Source organism: Canis lupus, chromosome 10, assembly GCF_011100685.1.
Source record: "Canis lupus familiaris isolate Mischka breed German Shepherd chromosome 10, alternate assembly UU_Cfam_GSD_1.0, whole genome shotgun sequence".
NCBI classification, from domain to species: domain Eukaryota; kingdom Metazoa; phylum Chordata; class Mammalia; order Carnivora; family Canidae; genus Canis; species Canis lupus.
In genome coordinates this window covers 66,293,358-66,316,268 of record NC_049231.1, presented here as the reverse complement: position 1 = coordinate 66,316,268, position 22,911 = coordinate 66,293,358, and the positions used below count along the sequence as shown (strand labels likewise).

At 40.4% G+C, this 22,911-nt stretch overlaps 1 long non-coding RNA gene across 20 annotated transcripts in view; it reads right to left on the bottom strand.

The window, feature by feature from the left end:
• LOC119873701 overlaps nucleotides 1-22,911 on the bottom strand; it is a 147,364-nt gene that overhangs the window by 69,174 nt on the left and 55,279 nt on the right. For 18 of the 20 annotated variants that reach the window (XR_005366178.1, XR_005366166.1, XR_005366165.1 and 15 more), the window contains one exon: nucleotides 2,745-2,790. The exons of the other annotated variants lie outside the window; for them this stretch is intronic. This is a non-coding gene — a long non-coding RNA (uncharacterized LOC119873701). The remainder of the gene's footprint in view (nucleotides 1-2,744; nucleotides 2,791-22,911) is intronic. 20 annotated transcript variants of the gene reach the window in all.

The window sequence follows — 22,911 nt, the reverse complement described above, 5'->3', positions numbered from 1 at the left end:
CTGCCCTTTGACTGCACCACTGCATCACATCTTAGATACTTCAAACATTTCAAGGAAGACAGAGAAATAAAGGGTAAGAACTGCAAAGCCTTCGTGCTCCCCACATATGTTTCAGAGCACTGAGCCTCCTCCTACTGACTTACAGTGCCTGACAAGATCTGTCCGACCAAGAAGAGTGTGCTGGTGTATTCCTGATGCCTACCACTGGTGCAGGAGGAGGAAGTAAAGGCACATCCATGCAGGAGAGACTGCCCTAGGATCTCATCTGCTCTTGAGAGTACATCTTCCTTCTCAATACTTCTACTCTTCATTTCACAAAAACCATATTCGCAAAAGAAAAAAGAAAGTAATGGGTTTTAGAATGCTTACAATGTTCGGTATAAAGTCTGGCACTGGAAAGTATACAAAAGGAATTGGGGGGCAGCCCGGATGGCTCAGCGGTTTAGCGCCGGCTTTAGCCCGGGTCGTGGTCCTGGAGACCCGGGATCAGGTCCCGCGTCGGGCTCCCTGCATGGAGCCCGCTTCTCCCTCTGCCTGTGTCTCTGCCTCTCTCTCTCTCTCTGTGTCTCTCATGAATAAATAAATGAAATTTAAAAAAAAAAAAAAAGGAATTGGGCATGCCGTTTGTTCTAAAGAAACAAACCATTTCGAGAATGAACCATTACAGTCCAAGAGCAACGCTCAAGACATACATCATAAACTGGTAAGAGAAAAATAAATTCACAAGTGTCAACATATACAGAATTTAAGTAAGATAAGCAAGAGCCTATAACGTGGTGGATCTAAACGGGCTTCTGGGTGTTCATGAAGCAAACGCAAGACTGTTCTTGAAGTGTGGGAGAAAATGGGATTTGAGAAAAGCCCTGGAAGGGTGAGTTGAATTTGGATGGGAAGACCAAGGGAGAAAGGACTTTTCACTCAAACGGAGAAGAGCAAGAGAAAAGAAGTCACATCCTGGGAACATTTGGCAAAACTCTTGAAGGTTCTAAAGATAGTTTTTCCTATGCCCCACACAGAAACAAAGCCTGCCCACGCCCCTGAGCAGCTGCCAGGAGAGGCCCTTCAGAGCTGGGGCTGCTCTCAAGGACCAGTGGTACTCCCCCAGCCTGCTGTCTGTGAGGCCAGATGATGGGACCCCAGTGACCACCACCGCCGCCCACCCCCAGGCTTTCCCTGTGCTGCCCAACCTGGCCCCAGGAGCTCCGGCCAACACATGGCCTCCAGCTAATACTCCAGCATGTTCAAGCCACCCCCAAGAAAAGGATGAAAAGAGCCCGGTGAAGGAAAGGCAGCAGGGCCTTCCCTTTCCCACCTGAAAACAGTGGGAACAGCTACCTTCCTTTAAGACAACAAATCACCACCAGCCACCTCTGGCTTGCTTCATGATTTATTTTCCAGCATTCGGCCCCATATTTAATGAAATCTGACCAGCAGTCAGAACCCTAATCAGATCCAGGACCAAAGGCCCCAAGCCCTCTCTTCCAGACTCCACCTGCCCCCGCTTCAACCCAGGCGGGGCTGACCTGCAAACAGAAGACAGAAGTGTAGGCCAAAGGAGAGAGCGCTCAAACTTGAACTAAGGCCCCTGTTTCCCCCCAGCTCCCCAAATTCCCCCCAGCGTGCACCCCTCTCTTTTTCCTGCAGAAGCAAGCCCTCCTCCCTCTCACTCAGCCAAGCCAAATACGTAGGAACCAATTCAGCTTTCCAGAAGTTGAAGATCAACTCCAAGCTGAGACTTGTTCTAAAATAATTAAGGGGGGGTTGAAAGGGTAGAGAAAGAGATGTGGGAAAGAGAGAAAAAATACGGCTATTGGCTCCCTGTCATTTGGCACTGAACATGACAAAACAAAGTTTACAGTTTTTAGAGGCTTTGGGGGGGGCCCTAATCCACGCTGATTTTAAAAACAACTTTTCCTCCTATTCACTCAGTGCATGCTGGTGAGGGAGGGGGGAATTTCGTTGCTCTAAAAACAAGAAACTAATAAATGGTACCTCCTTCCAAATGCCCCCTCAATACCCTGTCTCCTGGGGGATGGGACCCTTCAAGAAGACTGCCTCTCTGACACTGTGGATTAATTACAATAACAATTTGCGTTTGTGAGGAGCTTTTAACTTTTCAAAGTGCTCCTCCATCTATCATCCCACTTTATCCTCCTGACAGCCTGGTGATGCAGGTGGAGCCGGGATTATCAGGGCCAGCCTTCAGTGTAAGCAAAGCAGATTATGTACTCAGCGCATCTGGGGGCCCAGAATGGGCGCGCCAGCCTCAGAGAATCCCTCCTGACAAACTGCACCTGAAAATCCCTCTCACAAAGAACCCTTCCGTTCCATGATGCAGATAAGGCTTAAGGAGCAAATAGCCTTTGGAAAGATAACCCACTGACCAGTGTGTAATGCGGGGCACAACCACAAGTGAGCATCTCCTGAGAGGAACTTAATAGGGGAAGAAAATGGGTCGCCCAAAGGGAATGGAGGAAAACTTAGTTTAGGTCACAATTTTGCCTGCGGCCACCCCTAAGAATTGTTAGCCCTGTTTTATAGTGGGAAGAAACCAGGAGGTCAAGTCACTCCCTCATTCATTTATTCCTTGATTCAAATGTTTTCTTGGTGGCTCCTATGGGGCCATGTGTCAGCCAAGCCTGGTGGCACCAAATGAAGACACAGACCCTGCTTCAAGGAGCTCACAGCAGGGCAAAGGAGACAACATGAGTATGGGTTGGTATTTTGAAATACGCCCCACCTACCTCTCTCCTCACTCAGGCAACAGGAATGGCCTTCTAAATTCACCGTCTGCAAAAAATGATTTTTGATTTCAGAATAGGTATTTTTTTAAAGATTTTATTTATTTATTCATGAGAGACACAGAAAGAGGCGGAGACACAGGCAGAGAGAGAAGTAGGGTCCCTGCAGGAATCCTGAGCTGAAGGCAGACACTCAACCACTGAGCCACCCAGACGTCCTTCTGAATAGGTATTTTAGACACATAGTAGAAACTTTTTTAGAGTGAAAGAGAGTTTAGAACTCTAAAATCTTGGTTTTCATATCAAAAGCCAACTTCTGAAAGCCTCAGAGCATAGAGTTAGTATCACTTGCCATAGAGTGGTGAGGAATACACAACAATGATAGTTTTTCTTTCCACCAGAAAGGAAGGACTCATCCCACCAGCTGTTCAGAGCAAGAGACTCTGGGGTGATCTGATCACATGAGTGTCTCAGAACACTGGACTCTGAAAGGTCTGGGAGGCTAGAAGTCCTGAAAATCCTTGTAATTTGACCATGTGTTGTTCAACCACAGGACTCATGCTTTAGATGTTTCTCTTGAAATGCAGAGGGAAGATGTGATTTGAGTCTCTACAAATGATGCATTTTGTTTGTTTTTGTGTTGAGTTTTGAAAAATACCTTGGTGTAACCAATGTCACATACAATGAGATTAGAATTTTTTATCGGTGGATTATTTTTCAGCTCAGTCACCTTTGTTATTGCAGCTAAAAATACATATTATAAACCTACCATCTTAACCATTTTTTAGGTATATAGTTCAGTAGTCTTAGGTATATTCACATTGGTGTAAAACAATCTCCAGAACCTTTTCATCTTGCAGAAGTGGAACTCTAAACCATTAAGCAAAAGTTCCCTCCCAGCCATCCATCCAGTCCCTGGAAACCCATTCTTCTACTTTCTACATCTATGAATTTGGCTATTTTAGGTACCTTCATATAAGTGGGATCTTACTGTTTTTGTCTTTCTAACTGCTTTATTTCACTTAGCATAGGGTCTTCAAGGTTCACCCACGAGGTAACATGTGGCAGGCTTTCCTTCCTTGTTAAGGCTGTGTAGTATTTATTGTAGGTATAGACCATATTTCCTTTAACCATTCATCCATAAGTAGACACCTGGGTTACTTCCACCTCTTGGGTATTGTGAATAATGCTGCTGTGAATATGCTGTGCAAATCTCTCTTTAAGACCCTGCTTTCAGGCAGCCCCCGTGGCCCAGCGGTTTAGGGCCACCTTCAGCCCGGGGTGTGATCCTGGAGACCCGGGATCAAGTCACATGGGGCTTCCTGCATGGGGCCTGCTTCTCCTTCTGCCTGTGTCTCTGTCTCTCTCTCGCTCTCTCTGAATGAATAAATAAATAAATCTTAAAAAAAAAAAAACCCTTCTTTCAATTCTTTGGGATATATACCCAGTAGAATTGCTGGGTCATACAGTAGTTACAACTTTAATTTTTTGAGGAATTGTCACGCTATTTGCCACAGTAGTTGTACCATTTTAGTACCACCAACAGTACACAAGGGTTCCAACTTCATATCCCAGCCAACACTTTTTTTTTTTTAAGTAGCAGCCATCCTGACAGGTGTGAGGAGGTGTCAGTTGTGGTTTTGATTCATATTTATGAGATAATTAGGGATGCTGACCATCTTTTCATATGCTTAGTTGGCACCTTAGTAACCATCTTTAATAGCATTGATTTTATAAGCCCTGAGATTTTGTTTCCCTGTTCTTAGGCAAGTCCCACCTGCCAACTTTCAAATAGGATATCCCAGTGAAAAGGAGTCAGTTTCTCTAATGATGTACTATATGTCTTTTTAAAAAAATTTTTTTTCTAAAAGTCAGTTTTTCGACTTTAACATACCGACTAAACAGTTTCTCAACCTTAGCACTATCAACATTTTAGACCAAATAATTCTTTGCTGTGGGGAATGTCTTGTTCAATGTAGGATGTTGAACAGCATCCCTGGCCTCTAGATGCCAGCAGCATTCCCTACTCCATTGTGCTGGACAAAAATAAATCCAGATATTGTCACATGTCTCCTGGTGGGGCAAAATTGTCCCTGGTTGTGAACCACTGGATTAGAGTCAGCAACCTAGCATGTTCAAAGTTGGCCAACATAATAATCTAAAACTTTTGAATCAGCATTAAAAATCTTAGAGATACCCCTGAAAAAAATCCAGATCTTCAGCTTTTTTTTTTTTTTTTTTCCAGCTTTTCCTGAGAAAGCAAAGGATCAAGCCAACTTGGTTTATATTGCCCTGTGGCAATAATCTGCTGGGTAGAAACCACTGTCCCACCTAAATTTGAGGTTATGACCTAAATACAGCCCATAAACTAAACCTATTTGAATATTGGATAAAGCTGTCTCCAATTTTTTTTCTATTTTTTTTAAAGATTTTATTTATTTATTCATGACAGACACAGAGAGAGGCAGAGACACAGGCAGAGGGAGAGAAGCAGGCTCCATACAGGGAGCCTGACGTGAGACTCGATCCCGGGTCTCCAGGACCACGCCCCGGCTGAAGGCGGCACTAAACCGCTGAGCCACCCGGCTGTCCTGTCTCCAATTTTTCAAATGAAATAATTCTGATTTGCCTGACTTCTCTTTTAAGTATATATGATAACATAAAATTCTGGGCTGACAGAAACTGAATTATTTCTCTCAGTCTCTCTGTTTCTGTCCCCTGTGCGGGCTCACACTCATGCACACACACACACACACAGCAGTATGGGTCTGACAAAAAAAAAAACAATGGATTAGAAGTCAGGAGAGCATGGTTCTAATCCCCAATTCATATTCTGAAATAATTCAATTCAACAAATTCAATTCATTAAACACCTACTGCAAGCAAGGTTACAAGTTCAGTCCCAGAACTCATCTGGGTTTTAGCTTCTTTAACCCAGCTTACTGGGTTCTCTGACTGAACAGGTGAACTCCAAGAGCTGTTCGAGCTCTAAAACATCCATGATCCACACCTGGTGACCATATCCAGCAAAACCTCTGCAGCTTCAGGACAACTAAGGCTGGGAACAAAGAGGAACAGTACTGATTAGTGGCCAGAAGAGAATCCTTTTTACAAAATAGAATCCTGGGGCAGCCCAGGTGGCTCAGCAGTTTAGCGCCGCCTTCAGTCCAGGGTGTGATCCCAGAGACCTGGGATTGAGTCCCATGTCGGGCTCCCTGCATGGAGCCTGCTTCTCCCTCTGCCTGTGTCTCTGCCTCTCTCTCTCTCTCTCTCTCTCTCTCTCTCTCTCTGAAGAAATAAATATAATCTTTAAAAAAAAATAAAATAAAAAATAGAATCCTTTTTCTAAAAATATAGTTACTTTTCACACTTCTGCAGTTGTGCATGCTGGGCTGTAACGGGCACCAGTGGCCACGGCGCACAGATGGGTCTAGCACTCAGACCCCCCAGCTCGGGGTAGCGCACGGTTCCAGGTTTGCTCAGCTGCACAGCAGCCTCACCTGGCAGCCCACGTCTGCTGAGCTATCTGGTAGGTATAGAAGCCTGGCCATTTCAACCCCATGCAAGATGCTCCAGGGAAACACTCTCCTGGTTTGGCCAAGGCTCTCAGGCTCGCATCACAGTTCAGCCTCTTCTCCTGCCTAGTCCTGCTTCTCCCTTCCCTTCACAGGAATTGAACCCTGACAACATCTTGCACTCCAAACTTTGTCTCAGTATCTTCTCCTGGAGAGCTTCTGCGGTTAGCTATTTTTGGATAGCCGTGCACGCATGTATGTGTGTGTACGATTTTTTTTTAATTTATTTATGATAGTCACACACAGAGAGAGAGAGGCAGAGACACAGGCAGAGGGAGAAGCAGGCTCCATGCACTGGGAGCCCGACGTGGGATTCGATCCCGGGTCTCCAGGATCGCGCCCTGGGCCAAAGGCAGGCGCCAAACCGCTGCGCCACCCAGGGATCCCGTGTGTGTACGATTTTGTTCTGAGGTCCACCTCTTCCCAAATTGACCCAAGAATAATTCCTGATTGGTCTCTAGCTCTATGCAGTCAGTGTGATCCCATTCACCTCGATACTGACTGACTTAGGAAGAGAGTATGATCCACTCCTGGCCAATGAGATGTGACAGGAAGTCTGCTGAGAGGTCTCTAGAATGTTTCCTCAATTCTAAAAAGCAATGTAAAAGAGGAATATTCTTTTGCTTGGACATGGTTATGTCCATTTTGATGCCAGAACTCTGAACCAGCCATCTTGGACCAGGAGAAGGTACTAAGTTCATTGAGTCAAAGTGTCCAGAATATGAGACTAGAATATAAGGATGATGTTTTTGAGGTGCTGATTTTGGAACCAATCCTGAAGGTACCCTCTGTCAGAGTTTTACATCTTTTCGCGATGTAAGATGACAAAATATCCATATTTAAACCATTCTGTAACTTGCAGTCAAAAGCATCCTACACGATGTACAGGCATCAAGTACGGCCTGGCAGAAATTCTTGTAGGGTCTTTTCTAACAAATACCTTTAAAAATTGTAAATACTTTGCAATTTTTTGTATGTGAGTTAATTGAAAGTTTGTCATCAAGAACAATACAAACGTGCTTTTGAAATCCCATTTCACTTGTAATAGCTTAAAAGAATTTGTCAAGAAGAAACAAATTTCATCCCAATTTTGGCTGATTATTGTGGATTGTCAAAGAATTTCAAGTCCAAGGTAACAGCCTCATAATTAAGTGCAATCCAGCCAATATCACTAACCCAGCCTGCATCAAAGTTATGCCCTGAACGTCTACTAGTATACGTTTTGGTAGCTCTTATCTCCTTCAAATCTCCAGGGTGCCATTTCCAGGCATAAACCTGGAATTCACTGAACAGCTCTCTACTTATACATTGTAATGCTCTCTTCTACAAACAGGGAGTAGTAGCTCTCCCTCAGAGAGGCTGTGTCTCTGTTGTGTTTTCCAAAGATATAACTTATTCATGACAAGCCATTCAACTTTTTGCAGGCTAAGAAAAAGCAAGACCCTAAATGGAAAGAAATGCAAGTTTTTGCACACAAGGCCATGCGTACAGGTCAGAGTGGCAGTTCACTTGTGATCTGGCTGGGCCAGCAGAGCTCCAGCTCCCCGGCTGGACATGGACAATCTGTCTTCCATCTCTACCAGATTGTGGTTTCCAGGATCTGGGCTCAGAGACTCTTCCCTATGCCAATTCCCTTTGGCAGGAAAGACACCTTCTGGCATCAGCATTACTATTCCCAGTCCTTTGCTTCTGCCAACCTCTTCATGTTTTATCTATTTTTATTTGAATTGGTGATCAAGGGATTAACCCAGCTTATACAAATTCCATCTTCCAAAAGCCATTATGGTGTAGTTGCAATTGTGATATTTCACTCTTCAAATGAATCGAATTGGATTTTAATGACAGTAGACTCCATTAAGCAACACCTGATTGGGTTATTTCCTGGAAATTTCATCTTCATTGTTTTCTCCATCCTTGTTACCCAAAAAACATAGCAGGAGAGCTATCAAGGACTGTTGCCAAGCTATATTGAATCGTCCTTGAAACTGTGGTCACATTTTTTTCTGTTTCAAACAAGTCAAACAAAACACTTCAACACAGTATTAATTTTCATGGAAAAAGGGAAAACAATATTTTTTTTGTAGGTTACTTAGAGTTATAGGGGACTATCATTCTTCCCAAGAAGCTTTCACACAACAAATTCTCATGTGAGGTGTACAATTTATATGTAATTTTCTATTTTTTAAATAACATTAAAGCATTTTTCTCACTAGAATGGAAAAGTAAACTTTATTTTGTATTTATGTACCCCAAATTAAGTCTAAGTCAAGTGAAGGGTAAAACAGTGACTCTGAATCAGTCTGGAGAAGTCCATTTTCCCTCTGACAGTACCAGACTTTAAGTAGTTCACATCCTCCCTAGAAGTATTTAGGATCTTGACAGAGTCCAACAATACAAGTCCCAGGGGGCCAGGGTATGTTTGTCTTGTCCCCACTGTAGTTCTGGGGCTGCACAGTATCCTGCCACTTAATGGGTAATCAACACACGCTTGTTGGAAGAATGAGTAGATGAATGTCTGGGAATACCTGAGAAGTGTCCAGACTCTGGATAAACTACCCAGTCAGTATTGTACTCAGCCAATCTGCTACCCATTCTACTCTAGTAATCAGTACCTATCATCAGAAAAGGGAAAATGGTGAAACCATTCTGCATAAATGGCCATATGTGTATAAAGCAGAATGGGACAGGTGAGAGAAACAAAGAATAGCCACTTTATCTTTCACCCCCTGATTCAAATAAAAATACTCAGATAAGCATTCTAAATAAAATATTCATAATGTGAAATTGAAGGTGCAAATTAGCACTTTTAATTAGCCAGGATTTCTTTATTCTTTCCTAAGAGACTGCCAAATCACAAGCAAATCAGGAGATAACAAAGATTTATACCACCATCCCTTCCCAAGATTAACATTTGGGGCCATGTCCTCATGTGGCAAATTTAAACAAATCTAATGCTAACCTGCACTGCAATAAGGAAACGTATTTATCGAGCACCTACTGTGTATGATACCCTTTAAGGAATATCGAACACAAAAAATACAGGATACATATTTACACCATTCAAGGAACTCACACTTTAGCTGGGAAGATAAGACACCTGTAGAAATAACAATAAAGCCCCACCATGATTGATTCAACAAGGTAAAGTATAACCTGGACAAGTTAACAGGCAGAAAAGAAGTGCTACACTTTAGAAAACTGCATTATAAATCTCCTTCTACTAAAGAGAGCAAGCCAAATGCAAGATATTTTAAAGCAAATCCTAAATAATAAATTATATATTTTAATGGGCAGCTGCAAAATTATTTTATTGTAAAAAAAAGTGCCAAATTAAGGGTATTAGCCATGAAAAGACACATTCCCAAATTTCCTACGGAAGAGGGATTTTCTACCCAATGCTATTAAGTATTTAAGAATGTACTGTTTGCTTTTTTACGTGATGTATCTGTTCATGTATTACATCTATAACTTAAGTAAATATTTTTTAAATATTTAGGAAGAAAGCCTAATTTAGTTTTCTAATCACCTCCTAAAATCTACTTGGGATCCTTTCTCAACATTCTTCATGTTAATAGACCATATTAAGCTGAATTTGGACAAATGTTCAGAATGGAATATTTGAATAATAACCTTCTTATGTTTTGATAAGTGCTCATTCACATACGTAAGACAAAGCATTACAAGTTGGAAAATAAATGAATTCTGACACATCAAAAGCATTTTCTTTCCTCTGATATTTTATCTGTTTGTGGTCTGGGTTTTTAAATACAGGAGAATGTTATCGTGAATTCCAAACCTAATTATGTGTTTCTAGAAAAGAGCCGTCATTATTTGATAGCACAAATGGCTTTGGTATGATATCCAATGCCACTTCCCCCACTTTGTTCTCGTAAGTCACCCTAATTGAACACTTGGAGGAATCGCAGGCCCTGTCCACATAGGCAAAATGAGAAATGGCATTAAAGCTATGATAGAACATCCTACTAAGAGATTACTTCTGTGGGATAATTAAATCAAAAGCTGGACTTAAAGGTGAGAGACGAATACTAATCTCATACTCTTCTCCCAAAAAGAAAATTATATCATCCCAAAACACAAGGAGTTTGTCTTTTACAAGATACAGAACAACAACAACAAAAAAAAAGGATCAAGGCTCATGTCCTAATCTTCCCGATTTCACTCCAAATGGAAAATAGGCCTAGGGAACTCTGAATATAGCATCATATTAGGTTAATACCAATTCACTCCTTCAACTATAAGATTAATACATGCACACTGGGCAAAATGTGACATATATATAAATTTCCCTGGGCACTGGTTTTGTTTAAACAAGTATTCTACTTGGCTACTTACTAACATCCTAAACAGAGTTTGTGGAATTTTTTATATCTACTCACATCCATTCTGGCCTCCATAGGGGGTGCCAACAGCTGGAAAACAGGTGCCTCAGAAAGTTCCCATCTGCTTGGGCCTGTGACCAGCATACAAATACTCCCCTCTTTGAGCTAACAGATCCGGAACAATAAAAAGGGAAATTCTTCTATACCTGTTCCCTCCTTCCTGAACAGAAACCTCATCTTGAGGAGTAGCCAATGGCAGAGGAGCCAGCAAAGGCCACTCACCAAGGGAGTTGAAATGGCTTCTCTCTGGGTGTGTAACCATCCCCACACTACTCTTTCCATCACAGCTCATGGGAGTTTCTGGGTTATAGGAGAATGCTAACAGAGGTCTACTCACTTCCTAACTCAAACTGTCACTTCTACAATGGGCTATATATTCAGAGCACCATTACCCACATGGATCCTAAAACATCAGTGTAATAACAATTCCATATCCTCTGGAAGATCAGAATCTGCTCAAACAGAAGTAAGTAAGCAAACCAGGCCAAAAGGACCATTTACAAGCAAGAGAGTGGAGAAAATGAAAAATAAAATTCTACATGATACAATCCCTATAACAACTATGTGTCACAAGATCATACTCAGGCCGCTCCTGCATGCCCACCCCAGGAACTGGAGGGGTACCCTATTACATGAAGACCTCTGAGTCTCCTTTAACCTAGATGATATGAAGGTTAATTATTAGAAAACTAGACACTGACAATAAACACATGTGTGTGCACATGCACACACATATACATGCTGATAACGGCTGCCTTAGAAAGTCCTGGAATTTATCCCAAGGGGAAGAGGATCTAGAGTCTATGTCCAATTTTGAGTCACAGATTCTTTAGAAGAAACAGCAGAGAATTGGGTGTGGCACAAAATTTACTACCCAGCCCCAAGAGGACTCAAAGCTTTCTCAATAAAGGAAGTGTGGTGCAAGAAGGAGAGGTAGCAATACTGGAAGAGCCAGACCATCTAGGGTGAATTAAAATAGCCATCCCTGGATTTAAAAAATAAGACCCAACTATAGATTGCCTATGAAAGATTCACTTCAGCTGCACACAGACTCAAAGTAAAGGGATGAAAATAGATATTCCCTGCAAGTAGAAACCAAAAGACTGAAGGGGTTGCTGTATTTCTATCAGACAAAATAGGTCTTAAGCCAAGAACTGTAACAAGAAAGAACAAAGTCATTAAATAATGATAAAAAGATCAATTCATCAAAAAGATGTAACAATCATAAATATATATGTACCCATTATCAGAACACCTAAGTATATTCAGCAAATATTAACAGATCTGAAGGGAAAAATAGACAATAATACAATAATAATAGGGGACCTTAATACCCACATTTCAATACTGGATAGATAATCTAGGAGAAAATCAATAGGGAGATGTTAGATTTGAACTTCACTTTGGACCAAACGGATCTAACAGATATATACAGAACATTCCATCCAATAGTAGCAGAATATACATTCTTCTCAAGCATACACAGAACATTCCCCAGGGTAGATCATATTATATGTCACAAAATAAGTCTAGTAAGATTGAAACTGAGAATAAATGAAATCTGGGCATCCCTGGACAGCTCAGCGGTTTGGTGCCTGCCTTCAGCCCAGGGCATGATCCTAGAGTCCTGGGATCAAGTCCCACATTGGGCTCCCTGCATGGGGCCTGCTTCTCCCTCTGCCTGTGTCTCCACCTCTCTCTCTCTCTCTCTCTCTCTTTCTGTTTCTCATGAATAAATAAATAAAATCTTTTTATAAATAAATGAAAGAGAAAGAAAGAAAGAAAGAAAGAAAGAAAGAAAGAAAGAAAGAAAGAAAGAAAGAAAGAAAGAAAGAGAAAGAAAGAAATGAAATGAAATCTTAAGAAGATTGAAATCATACCAAAGTATCTTCTCTGGCCACAATGGTATGAAACTGGAAATCAATAATAGGAGGAAAACTGGAAAATTCACAAATATATGGAAATTAAACAACATACTCCTGAGCAACCAGTGAGTCAAAGAAGAAATCAGAAGGAAAATTTTAAAAACACAAATGAAACAAAAAAATAAAAATGGAAATACAACATCCCAAAACTTATGCCATGTAGCAAAAGCAATTTTAATAGAGAAGTTTTGGGGTACCTTGGTGGCTCAGTCAGTCCAACTCCTGATTTCAGCTTAGGTCATGGGATCAAGCTCCACATCAGAGCCTGCTTAAGATTCTCTCTCTCTCCCCCTCTCCCTCTGCCCCTACCCCAACCCCCACCACTCAAATGTGTGCTCTCTCTCCCCCAAAAAAATAAATAAATAAAAATAAAAGAGACATTTGTAGTGATAAATGCCTATGTTAAGAAAAAGAAAGATCTCAAAGAATGTAACTTTACACCTCAAGGAACTAAAAAAAGAAGGAAAAACTAAACCCAAAGCCAGCAGAAGAAAGGAAATAACAAAGAGCAGAGCAGAAATAAATGAAATTAAGACCAGAAAAACAACAGAAAAAAATCAACAAAATTATGAGCTGGTTTTTTTGAAAAGATAAACAAAATTGACACACCGTTTTGCTCAATTAAGTGAAAAAGAGATAAGATGAAAATCAATATAATCATAATTGAAAGAAGAGACATTACAACTGATATCACAGAAAAGATCATAAGAGACTAACCTAGAAGAAATGGATAAAGCTCTAAAAACATACAACCTACCAAGACTAAATCATGAAGAAATACAAAATCTGAACAGACCAATAACAAGTAAGGGGATTGAATCAGAATAAAAAAAGCCTCCCAACATATAAAAGCTCAGGGCCAGGGGCTTTGCCTGGTGAAATCTAGCCAACATTTAAAGAATAAGAATAAGAATAATTAATGTCAATTGTTCTCTAACTCTTCCCAAAAAATTTAAGAGGAGAGAACACTCCAAAACTCACTTTATGAGGCCAGCCTTACCCTGATACCAAAGTTGGAGGAGATCACTACAAGAAAAGAAAACTACAAACCAATATCCCTAATGAATGTAGACACAAAGACTATCAACAAAACATTAGCAAACTGAATTCAATAGCACATTAACTGGACCAGTCACTATGACCAAGTGGGATTTATCCCTGGGATACAAAGATGGTTCAACATACGTAAATCAACAAACATGATATACTACATTAATAGAATGAAAGGTGAAAATCATGATCATCTCAATAGCAAGTGATACCAGAGAACAGAGAGTTAAAGAAATGGATTCCCCAGTTCTATGCCTGAATCAATACAAGTCTGAGGTGCATGTGTGTGGAACAGACCCAAAGTGTATCAAAGGCTTTGAGGCCTAGCCAAGCCCCAGATGAATCCCTGAGTGGCACATGTGCAGGGAAGACCCAAATAACATAGCAAAAGTGTTGAAAACTGAACTCACATTGGACTCAAAGCCCAAAGAATGTGGGCCAGACTGCCCACTCCAAACCTAATGGTGTTGACTACCTGCTAAAAAACAAAAGTAATCAACATTCTCCAAAGAATCTCAACAGGAGTCAGATGTGTGCAACATAATATTCAAAATATCCAGGATACAAACCCAAAGTGTTCAACATGGTAAAAACTGGGGGAAAAAAATCTAACCAATTCTCAGTGTAAAAGAGAGAATACTCACTAGCTGTCACCCCTAAGATGACTTAGGTATTGGAATGATCAGATAATGACTTCAAAACAGCTACTAAACCATGCTCCATGACCACACTATAAAGATAAATACTATTAAAATGAATATTTCTCGGCAGAGAAGTAGAAATTTTATTTTTTTATTTTTTTAAGATTTTATTTATTCATGAGGGACACAGAGAGGCAGAGACATAGGCAGAGGAAGAAGCAGGCTCCCTGTGGAGAGACTGATGCAGGACTTGATCCCAGGACCCAGGGATCATGCCCTGAGCCAAAGGCAGATGCTCAACCACTGAGCCACCCAGGCGCCTCTAGAAATTTCTATTAAAAAGAGCCAAGTGGAAACTTTAGATCTGTAAATACATAATGCATGACATGAAAGATTCATTGGGTGGGTTTAATTTTTTTTTTAATTTTTATTTATTTATGATAGTCACAGAGAGAGAGAGAGAGAGAGAGGCAGAGACATAGGCAGAGGGAGAAGCAGGCTCCATGCACCGGGAGCCCGATGTGGGATTCGATCCCGGGTCTCCAGGATCGCGCCCTGGGCCAAAGGCAGGCGCCAAACCCCTGCGCCACCCAGGGATCCCATTGGGTGGGTTTAATAGCAGAATGGTGATGACAGAGGAAAAGGGTCAGGAACTTCTAGATAGATCCATAGAAACTATTCAGTCTGAGAACAGAGAGAAAACAAGATTGAAAAAAAAAATTAACAAACTCTGAGGAACCTTCAGGACAATATCAAAACATTCACTACCCTGGAGTCCCAGAAGAAAAGGAGAAAAAGGCTGAGGCAGAAAGAAAATGTATTTAATTTAATGAAACACATAATTTATAAATCAAGAAAAGCTCAGATGAACCCCAAACTTGATACACTTAAAAAAAAAAATACTCACTACAACATAATTGAACTGCTGATAAACTAAACAAAGCAAAACAAAGACAATGTCTTAAAAAGATACAGCTAGAAGAAGATCAACAGATGACATTTAAGGAGTATGGCTGCAGATCTCTCCCGGGAAACAGCAGAGGCCAGAAATCAATAGACAACCATCTTTAAGTGTTGAAAGAAAAGAACCATCATCAGAAACATGAAAGGCTGGGGAGACATGTTATCAGAGGAATCCTGGAACTACACAAATAAAAGCAAGAGAAATGATAAATATCTGCAGAAGTGTAGCAAACTCATTTTTCCTCTTAAAGTCATTAAGATATTTATGACTATTGGTTACAAAAATTATAACATTATCTGGTAGTTTTCAATGTAAGTAGATATAATACACATGACAATTATGACATTGAGGTGGAAGCTAAAGGAAACAAAAACAAAGAAGACAAACAAAAAACAAGTAAGAAAATGTGAACATTAAACCAACTATATAAAATGTAAATGGTTTAAACATGCAATTAAAAAATAGAGACTGTCAGACTGGATCTTTTTAAAGAGCCATCGATATGCTATGTACAAAAAACTTATTTAAATGTAATTATAGAGATGAATTAAAGTTAAAATGACAGAGAAATATATATTGTGCAAGTGTTAATTTTTTAAAAGCTTTAGTGGTTATATTCATGTCAGAAAAAGTAGACTTTAGAATAAGGAATAAAATTTTGACCAAGGATAAAGAAAGACATGATAAGAGAGATGATAAGAGGGTCAATTTTCTAAGAATACAATAATCCTAAATGTGTATGTACCTAACAATAGAGCATCAAAATATATGAGGCAAAAACTGATAGAATTAGGGATCCCTGGGTGGCGCAGCGGTTTGGCACCTGCCTTTGGCCCAGGGCGCAATCCTGGAGACCCGGGATCAAGTCCCACTTTGGGCTCCCGGTGCATGGAGCCTGCTTCTCCCTCTGCCTGTGTCTCTGCCTCTTTCTCTCTCTCTCTCTCTCTCCCTCTCTCTCTCTGTGTGACTATCATAGATAAATAAAAATAAATAAAAAAATAAAGACACCACTTTACAATGACATGTGTCTTTAAAAAAAAAAAAACTGATAGAATTAAAAGGAGAAATAGCCATCCTTATATCAGATAAACTAAAATTTACCCCAAAGACTGTAGTGAGAGATGAAGAGGGACACTATCTCATACTTAAAGGATCTATTCAACAAGAGGACTTAACAATCCTCAATATATATGCCCCGAATGTGGGAGCTGCCAAATATATAAATCAATTATTAACCAAAGTGAAGAAATACTTAGATAATAATACACTTATACTTGGTGACTTCAATCTAGCTCTTTCTATACTCGATAGGTCTTCTAAGCACAACATCTCCAAAGAAACGAGAGCTTTAAATGATACACTGGACCAGATGGATTTCACAGATATCTACAGAACTTTACATCCAAACTCAACTGAATACACATTCTTCTCAAGCGCACATGGAACTTTCTCCAGAATAGACCACATATTGGGTCACAAATCGGGTCTGAACCGATACCAAAAGATTGGGATTGTCCCCTGCATATTCTCAGACCATAATGCCTTGAAATTAGAACTAAATCACAACAAGAAGTTTGGAAGGACCTCAAACACGTGGAGGTTAAGGACCATCCTGCTAAAAGATAAAAGGGTCAACCAGGAAATTAAGGAAGAATTAAAAAGATTCATGGAAACTAATGAGAATGAAGATACAACCATTCAAAATCTTTGGGATGCAGCAAAAGCAGTCCTAAGGGGGAAATACATCGCAATACAAGCATCCATTCAAAAACTGGAAAGAACTCGAATACAAAAGCTAACCTTACACATAAAGGAGCTAGAGAAAAAACAGCAAATAGATCCTACACCCAAGAGAAGAAGGGAGTTAATAAAGATTCGAGCAGAACTCAACGAAATCGAGACCAGAAGAACTGTGGAACAGATCAACAGAACCAGGAGTTGGTTCTTTGAAAGAATTAATAAGACAGATAAACCATTAGCCAGCCTTATTAAAAAGAAGAGAGAGAAGACTCAAATTAATAAAATCATGAATGAGAAAGGAGAGATCACTACCAACACCAAGGAAATACAAACGATTTTAAAAACATATTATGAACAGCTATACGCCAATAAATTAGGCAATCTAGAAGAAATGGACGCATTCCTGGAAAGCCACAAACTACCAAAACTGGAACAGGAAGAAATAGAAAACCTGAACAGGCCAATAACCAGGGAGGAAATTGAAGCAGTCATCAAAAACCTCCCAAGACACAAGAGTCCAGGGCCAGATGGCTTCCCAGGGGAATTCTATCAAACGTTTAAAGAAGAAACCATACCTATTCTCCTAAAGCTGTTTGGAAAGATAGAAAGAGATGGAGTACTTCCAAATTCGTTCTATGAGGCCAACATCACCTTAATTCCAAAACCAGACAAAGACCCCACCAAAAAGGAGAATTACAGACCAATATCCCTGATGAACATGGATGCAAAAATTCTCAACAAGATACTAGCCAATAGGATCCAACAGTACATTAAGAAAATTATTCACCATGACCAAGTAGGATTTATCCCTGGGACACAAGGCTGGTTCAACACCCGTAAAACAATCAATGTGATTCATCATATCAGCAAGAGAAAAACCAAGAACCATATGATCCTCTCATTAGATGCAGAGAAAGCATTTGACAAAATACAGCATCCATTCCTGATCAAAACTCTTCAGAGTGTAGGGATAGAGGGAACATTCCTCGACATCTTAAAAGCCATCTATGAAAAGCCCACAGCAAATATCATTCTCAATGGGGAAGCACTGGGAGCCTTTCCCCTAAGATCAGGAACAAGACAGGGATGTCCACTCTCACCACTGCTGTTCAACATAGTACTGGAAGTCCTAGCCTCAGCAATCAGACAACAAAAAGACATTAAAGGCATTCAAATTGGCAAAGAAGAAGTCAAACTCTCCCTCTTCGCCGATGACATGATACTCTACATAGAAAACCCAAAAGTCTCCACCCCAAGATTGCTAGAACTCATACAGCAATTCGGTAGCGTGGCAGGATACAAAATCAATGCCCAGAAGTCAGTGGCATTTCTATACACTAACAATGAGACTGAAGAAAGAGAAATTAAGGAGTCAATCCCATTTACAATTGCACCCAAAAGCATAAGATACCTAGGAATAAACCTAACCAAAGATGTAAAGGATCTATACCCTCAAAACTATAGAACACTTCTGAAAGAAATTGAGGAAGACACAAAGAGATGGAAAAATATTCCATGCTCATGGATTGGCAGAATTAATATTGTGAAAATGTCAATGTTACCCAGGGCAATATACACGTTTAATGCAGTCCCTATCAAAATACCATGGACTTTCTTCAGAGAGTTAGAACAAATTATTTTAAGATTTGTGTGGAATCAGAAAAGACCCCGAATAGCCAGGGGAATTTTAAAAAAGAAAACCATATCTGGGGGCATCACAATGCCAGATTTCAGGTTGTACTACAAAGCTGTGGTCATCAAGACAGTGTGGTACTGGCACAAAAACAGACACATAGATCAGTGGAACAGAATAGAGAATCCAGAAGTGGACCCTGAACTTTATGGGCAACTAATATTCGATAAAGGAGGAAAGACTATCCATTGGAAGAAAGACAGTCTCTTCAATAAATGGTGCTGGGAAAATTGGACATCCACATGCAGAAGAATGAAACTAGACCACTCTCTTTCACCATACACAAAGATAAACTCAAAATGGATGAAAGATCTAAATGTGAGACAAGATTCCATCAAAATCCTAGAGAAGAACACAGGCAACACCCTTTTTGAACTCGGCCATAGTAACTTCTTGCAAGATACATCCACGAAGGCAAAAGAAACAAAAGCAAAAATGAACTATTGGGACTTCAAGATAAGAAGCTTTTGCACAGCAAAGGATACAGTCAACAAAACTCAAAGACAACCTACAGAATGGGAGAAGATATTTGCAAAGGACATATCAGATAAAGGGCTAGTTTCCAAGATCTATAAAGAACTTATTAAACTCAACACCAAAGAAACAAACAATCCAATCATGAAATGGGCAAAAGACATGAACAGAAATCTCACAGAGGAAGACATAGACATGGCCAACATGCATATGAGAAAATGCTCTGCATCACTTGCCATCAGGGAAATACAAATCAAAACTACAATGAGATACTACCTCACACCAGTGAGAATGGGGAAAATTAACAAGGCAGGAAACAACAAATGTTGGAGAGGATGCGGAGAAAAGGGAACCCTCTTACACTGTTGGTGGGAATGTGAACTGGTGCAGCCACTCTGGAAAACTGTGTGGAGGTTCCTCAAACAGTTAAAAATATACCTGCCCTACGACCCAGCAATTGCACTGTTGGGGATTTACCCCAAAGATACAAATGCAATGAAACGCCGGGACACCTGCACCCCGATGTTTATAGCAGCAATGGCCACGATAGCCAAACTGTGGAAGGAGCCTCGGTGTCCAACGAAAGATGAATGGATAAAGAAGATGTGGTTTATGTATACGATGGAATATTACTCAGCTATTAGAAATGACAAATACCCACCATTTGCTTCAACGTGGATGGAACTGGAGGGTATTATGCTGAGTGAAGTAAGTCAGTCGGAGAAGGACAAACATTATATGTTCTCATTCATTTGGGGAATATAAATAATAGTGAAAGGGAATATAAGGGAAGGGAGAAGAAATGTGTGGGAAATATCAGAAAGGGAGACAGAACGTAAAGACTGCTAACTCTGGGAAACGAACTAGGGGTGGTAGAAGGGGAGGAGGGCGGGGGGTGGGAGTGAATGGGTGACGGGCACTGGGGGTTATTCTGTATGTTAGTAAATTGAACACCAATAAAAAATAAATTTAAAAAAATAAATAAATAAATAAAAATAAATAAATAAAAGAAAAATCTAAAAAAAAAAAGGAGAAATAGATCAAGGGTGCCTGGGTGGCTCAGTCAGTTAAATGGCTGACTCCTGATCCCAAATCAGGTCTTGATCTCAGGGTTGTGAGTTTGAGCCCCACACCCAGTGTGGAGCTTACTTTACAAAATAAAAAAAGGAAAAATGGATCGCAGAAGATCCTTAAATAGCAAATAAACACATGAAACTGTACTCAACATAATCATCCACTAGAGACATGAAGTTAAAACCATGGTGGGATACTACACACCTATCAGAATGCCTCCCTCCCACATAATCCAGCAATAGCAAGTACTAGCAAGGTTAAGAAGCCACTGGAACTTTCATACATTTCTGGCAGAAACTAAAAAATGGCACGGCTACTTAGGAAAACAGCTGGCAGTTACTTAAAAAATTAAATATCAACTTACTATATGACTCATATAGTAGGCAATCCCATTCCTAGGTATCTGTCCTAGAGAAGTAGACCTTGATGGTCCCACAAAAATCTGTACATGAATGTTTATGGAAGCTTTATTCATAATTGCCAAGAACTATAAACAACCCAAATCCCCTTCAGTTGGTATAATCAAACACACTGGTACTTTCATGCAGTAGATGCCTACTTAACAATAAAAAGAAACAAACTATTATTGAACCTCAAATGCATCACACTAAGTGAAAGAAGCCAGACTGAAAATAAGATAGCATACCGTATGATTTCATTCACATCTAGATACCCTGTAATAGGCAAAACCATAGGGTCAAGACCAGATCAATGGTTGCCAGGGGTCAAGTGTGGGAGAGGAGTTGACTTCAAAGGGACAGTATGAGGGAATTTCACAGAGTGATGGGTTCATATCTGGATTGTGATGGTGACTCTACACGTTTGCCAAATAACTGTACATATTTGTCAAAACTCATTGACCCGAATACCAAAAAGAATGGATTTTACTGTATGTAAATTTTAGGATACATTTTGTTTAAAACAACAACAACAAGAACAACAAACAGTGTGGTCTGAGTCTAAAGCAGTGGTCTTAAAGTCTAGAATCACCCAGAAACCATTGGCCAATTAAATCAGAATCTCTGAAGGTTGGATACATGTATCCATAATTTTACAAACCTCCTAGGTTATTTAAATATATGGTAAATAAGGAGAAACACTGTGCTCAGAGTGTGGGCCCAGGACCAGCAGCAGCAGGACATCACCCAGGAATATGCTAGAAGTGCACATTCCCAGTCCTAGTGACTCAAAAACTCTGGGGATGGGATCCTGCAATCTGTGTTTTAACAAGTCTTCCAGGTGTTTCTGATTCTTGCTTCCATCTGAGATCAGCATCTACATTTCCTACAATGTCATGAAAATCTCCACCTGTGTGACCCTTCGCCCTGCCTGGCTCCTAGCCTCTTCTCCCTGTCAGAGCCCTTGATCCCCCATGTGCAGAGCAAGCTCTGCCTCAGTGCCCCAAGTCTCAGCCATTAGGCTCAGACACAGGAAACTCAAGAGGCCAATGTGGTGGACACTCACCAGCACTGACCTTGAACCTCAGCTCCTGGCCCATATCTTGTTCATGCCTCCTGAACCCCCTATGGTAATGTGAATTATCTCGAGAATGAGGGCTTTAGCCTTGCTTTTTCCTTCCTTTTTCCAGGATGCTGTTTTTAAACGCAGCCCAGCAACTAGAGGTTCTGCAACAATCTACCTGGATTTGGGGTGTGCTCTGCCGCTATATTTATCCACCCATCATGAACCTCCATGCCATCCACTGTTGTTGCCATACGTTTTGGAGCCTGTTCTGCATGCTCAATAAATTTTCTTCTAATAACATCACTCAAGGCATCTTTTTTTGTTTTCATTCTAACCTGCTTTGGAATTTACAGCAGCGTAACAAGACTTCTCACAAACAAACATGTTCAAGGTCAAACATCCTCAGGTCAAATTGGTGGCAAGAGTTATCATCTTTTAAATCTCTATTTCCTTCACCCATTGCAGACTTTTGTTTTCATAAATCATTAGAACTTCAGATGTTATAATAAATTTCAAAAGATGCAAGTCAACATAACTTGTCTTTGATGAGCTATCTGCAAACAAAGAATGGGAAGAACATGCCCTGACTACTCTGACATAAATTACATTGAGTTCTTAGGTCTGAGAGGAAAGAAAGAGAAGAGGAATGGGGTACAGACTAGAGCTATCAGATCAGTCTACACTGGGATGGAGCCAATATTTACAAAATGAACGCCATTCTTCACAATGGTCATGTAACACCATGCCAAACATCTACTGGTTGCTCAATAATCAAAACTGATTTTACACAGTCCAATGGTTCTATCTGGCAAGAAGGAATGAAAGAAATTTATTTCTTTGGGACGAATAATTACATGTGTCTACTCTTCACTTTCCATTCTCCTTGCCTGGTCCAAATGCATAACACCATCCACCTGAGAAGTATTGCAGCAGACTCTAGTTGGTGTCTTGGTCGTATTCTCTCCCATTCAAAACCCCCTCCTCTATCCTAGTATATAATCCTCCGAAAAAAGCAGGTGAGATTGAGTTACCCTCTGCTAATAACCATCTGATGCTTCCTATTCAAGGCAGTCAACAATATGACTCCAATACACCCCACCTCCTAGAACTTACCTCCCCCAGCAAGCCCTGCTCTAACCACCCTGATGCCCTCCCCCCCGATCTACACTG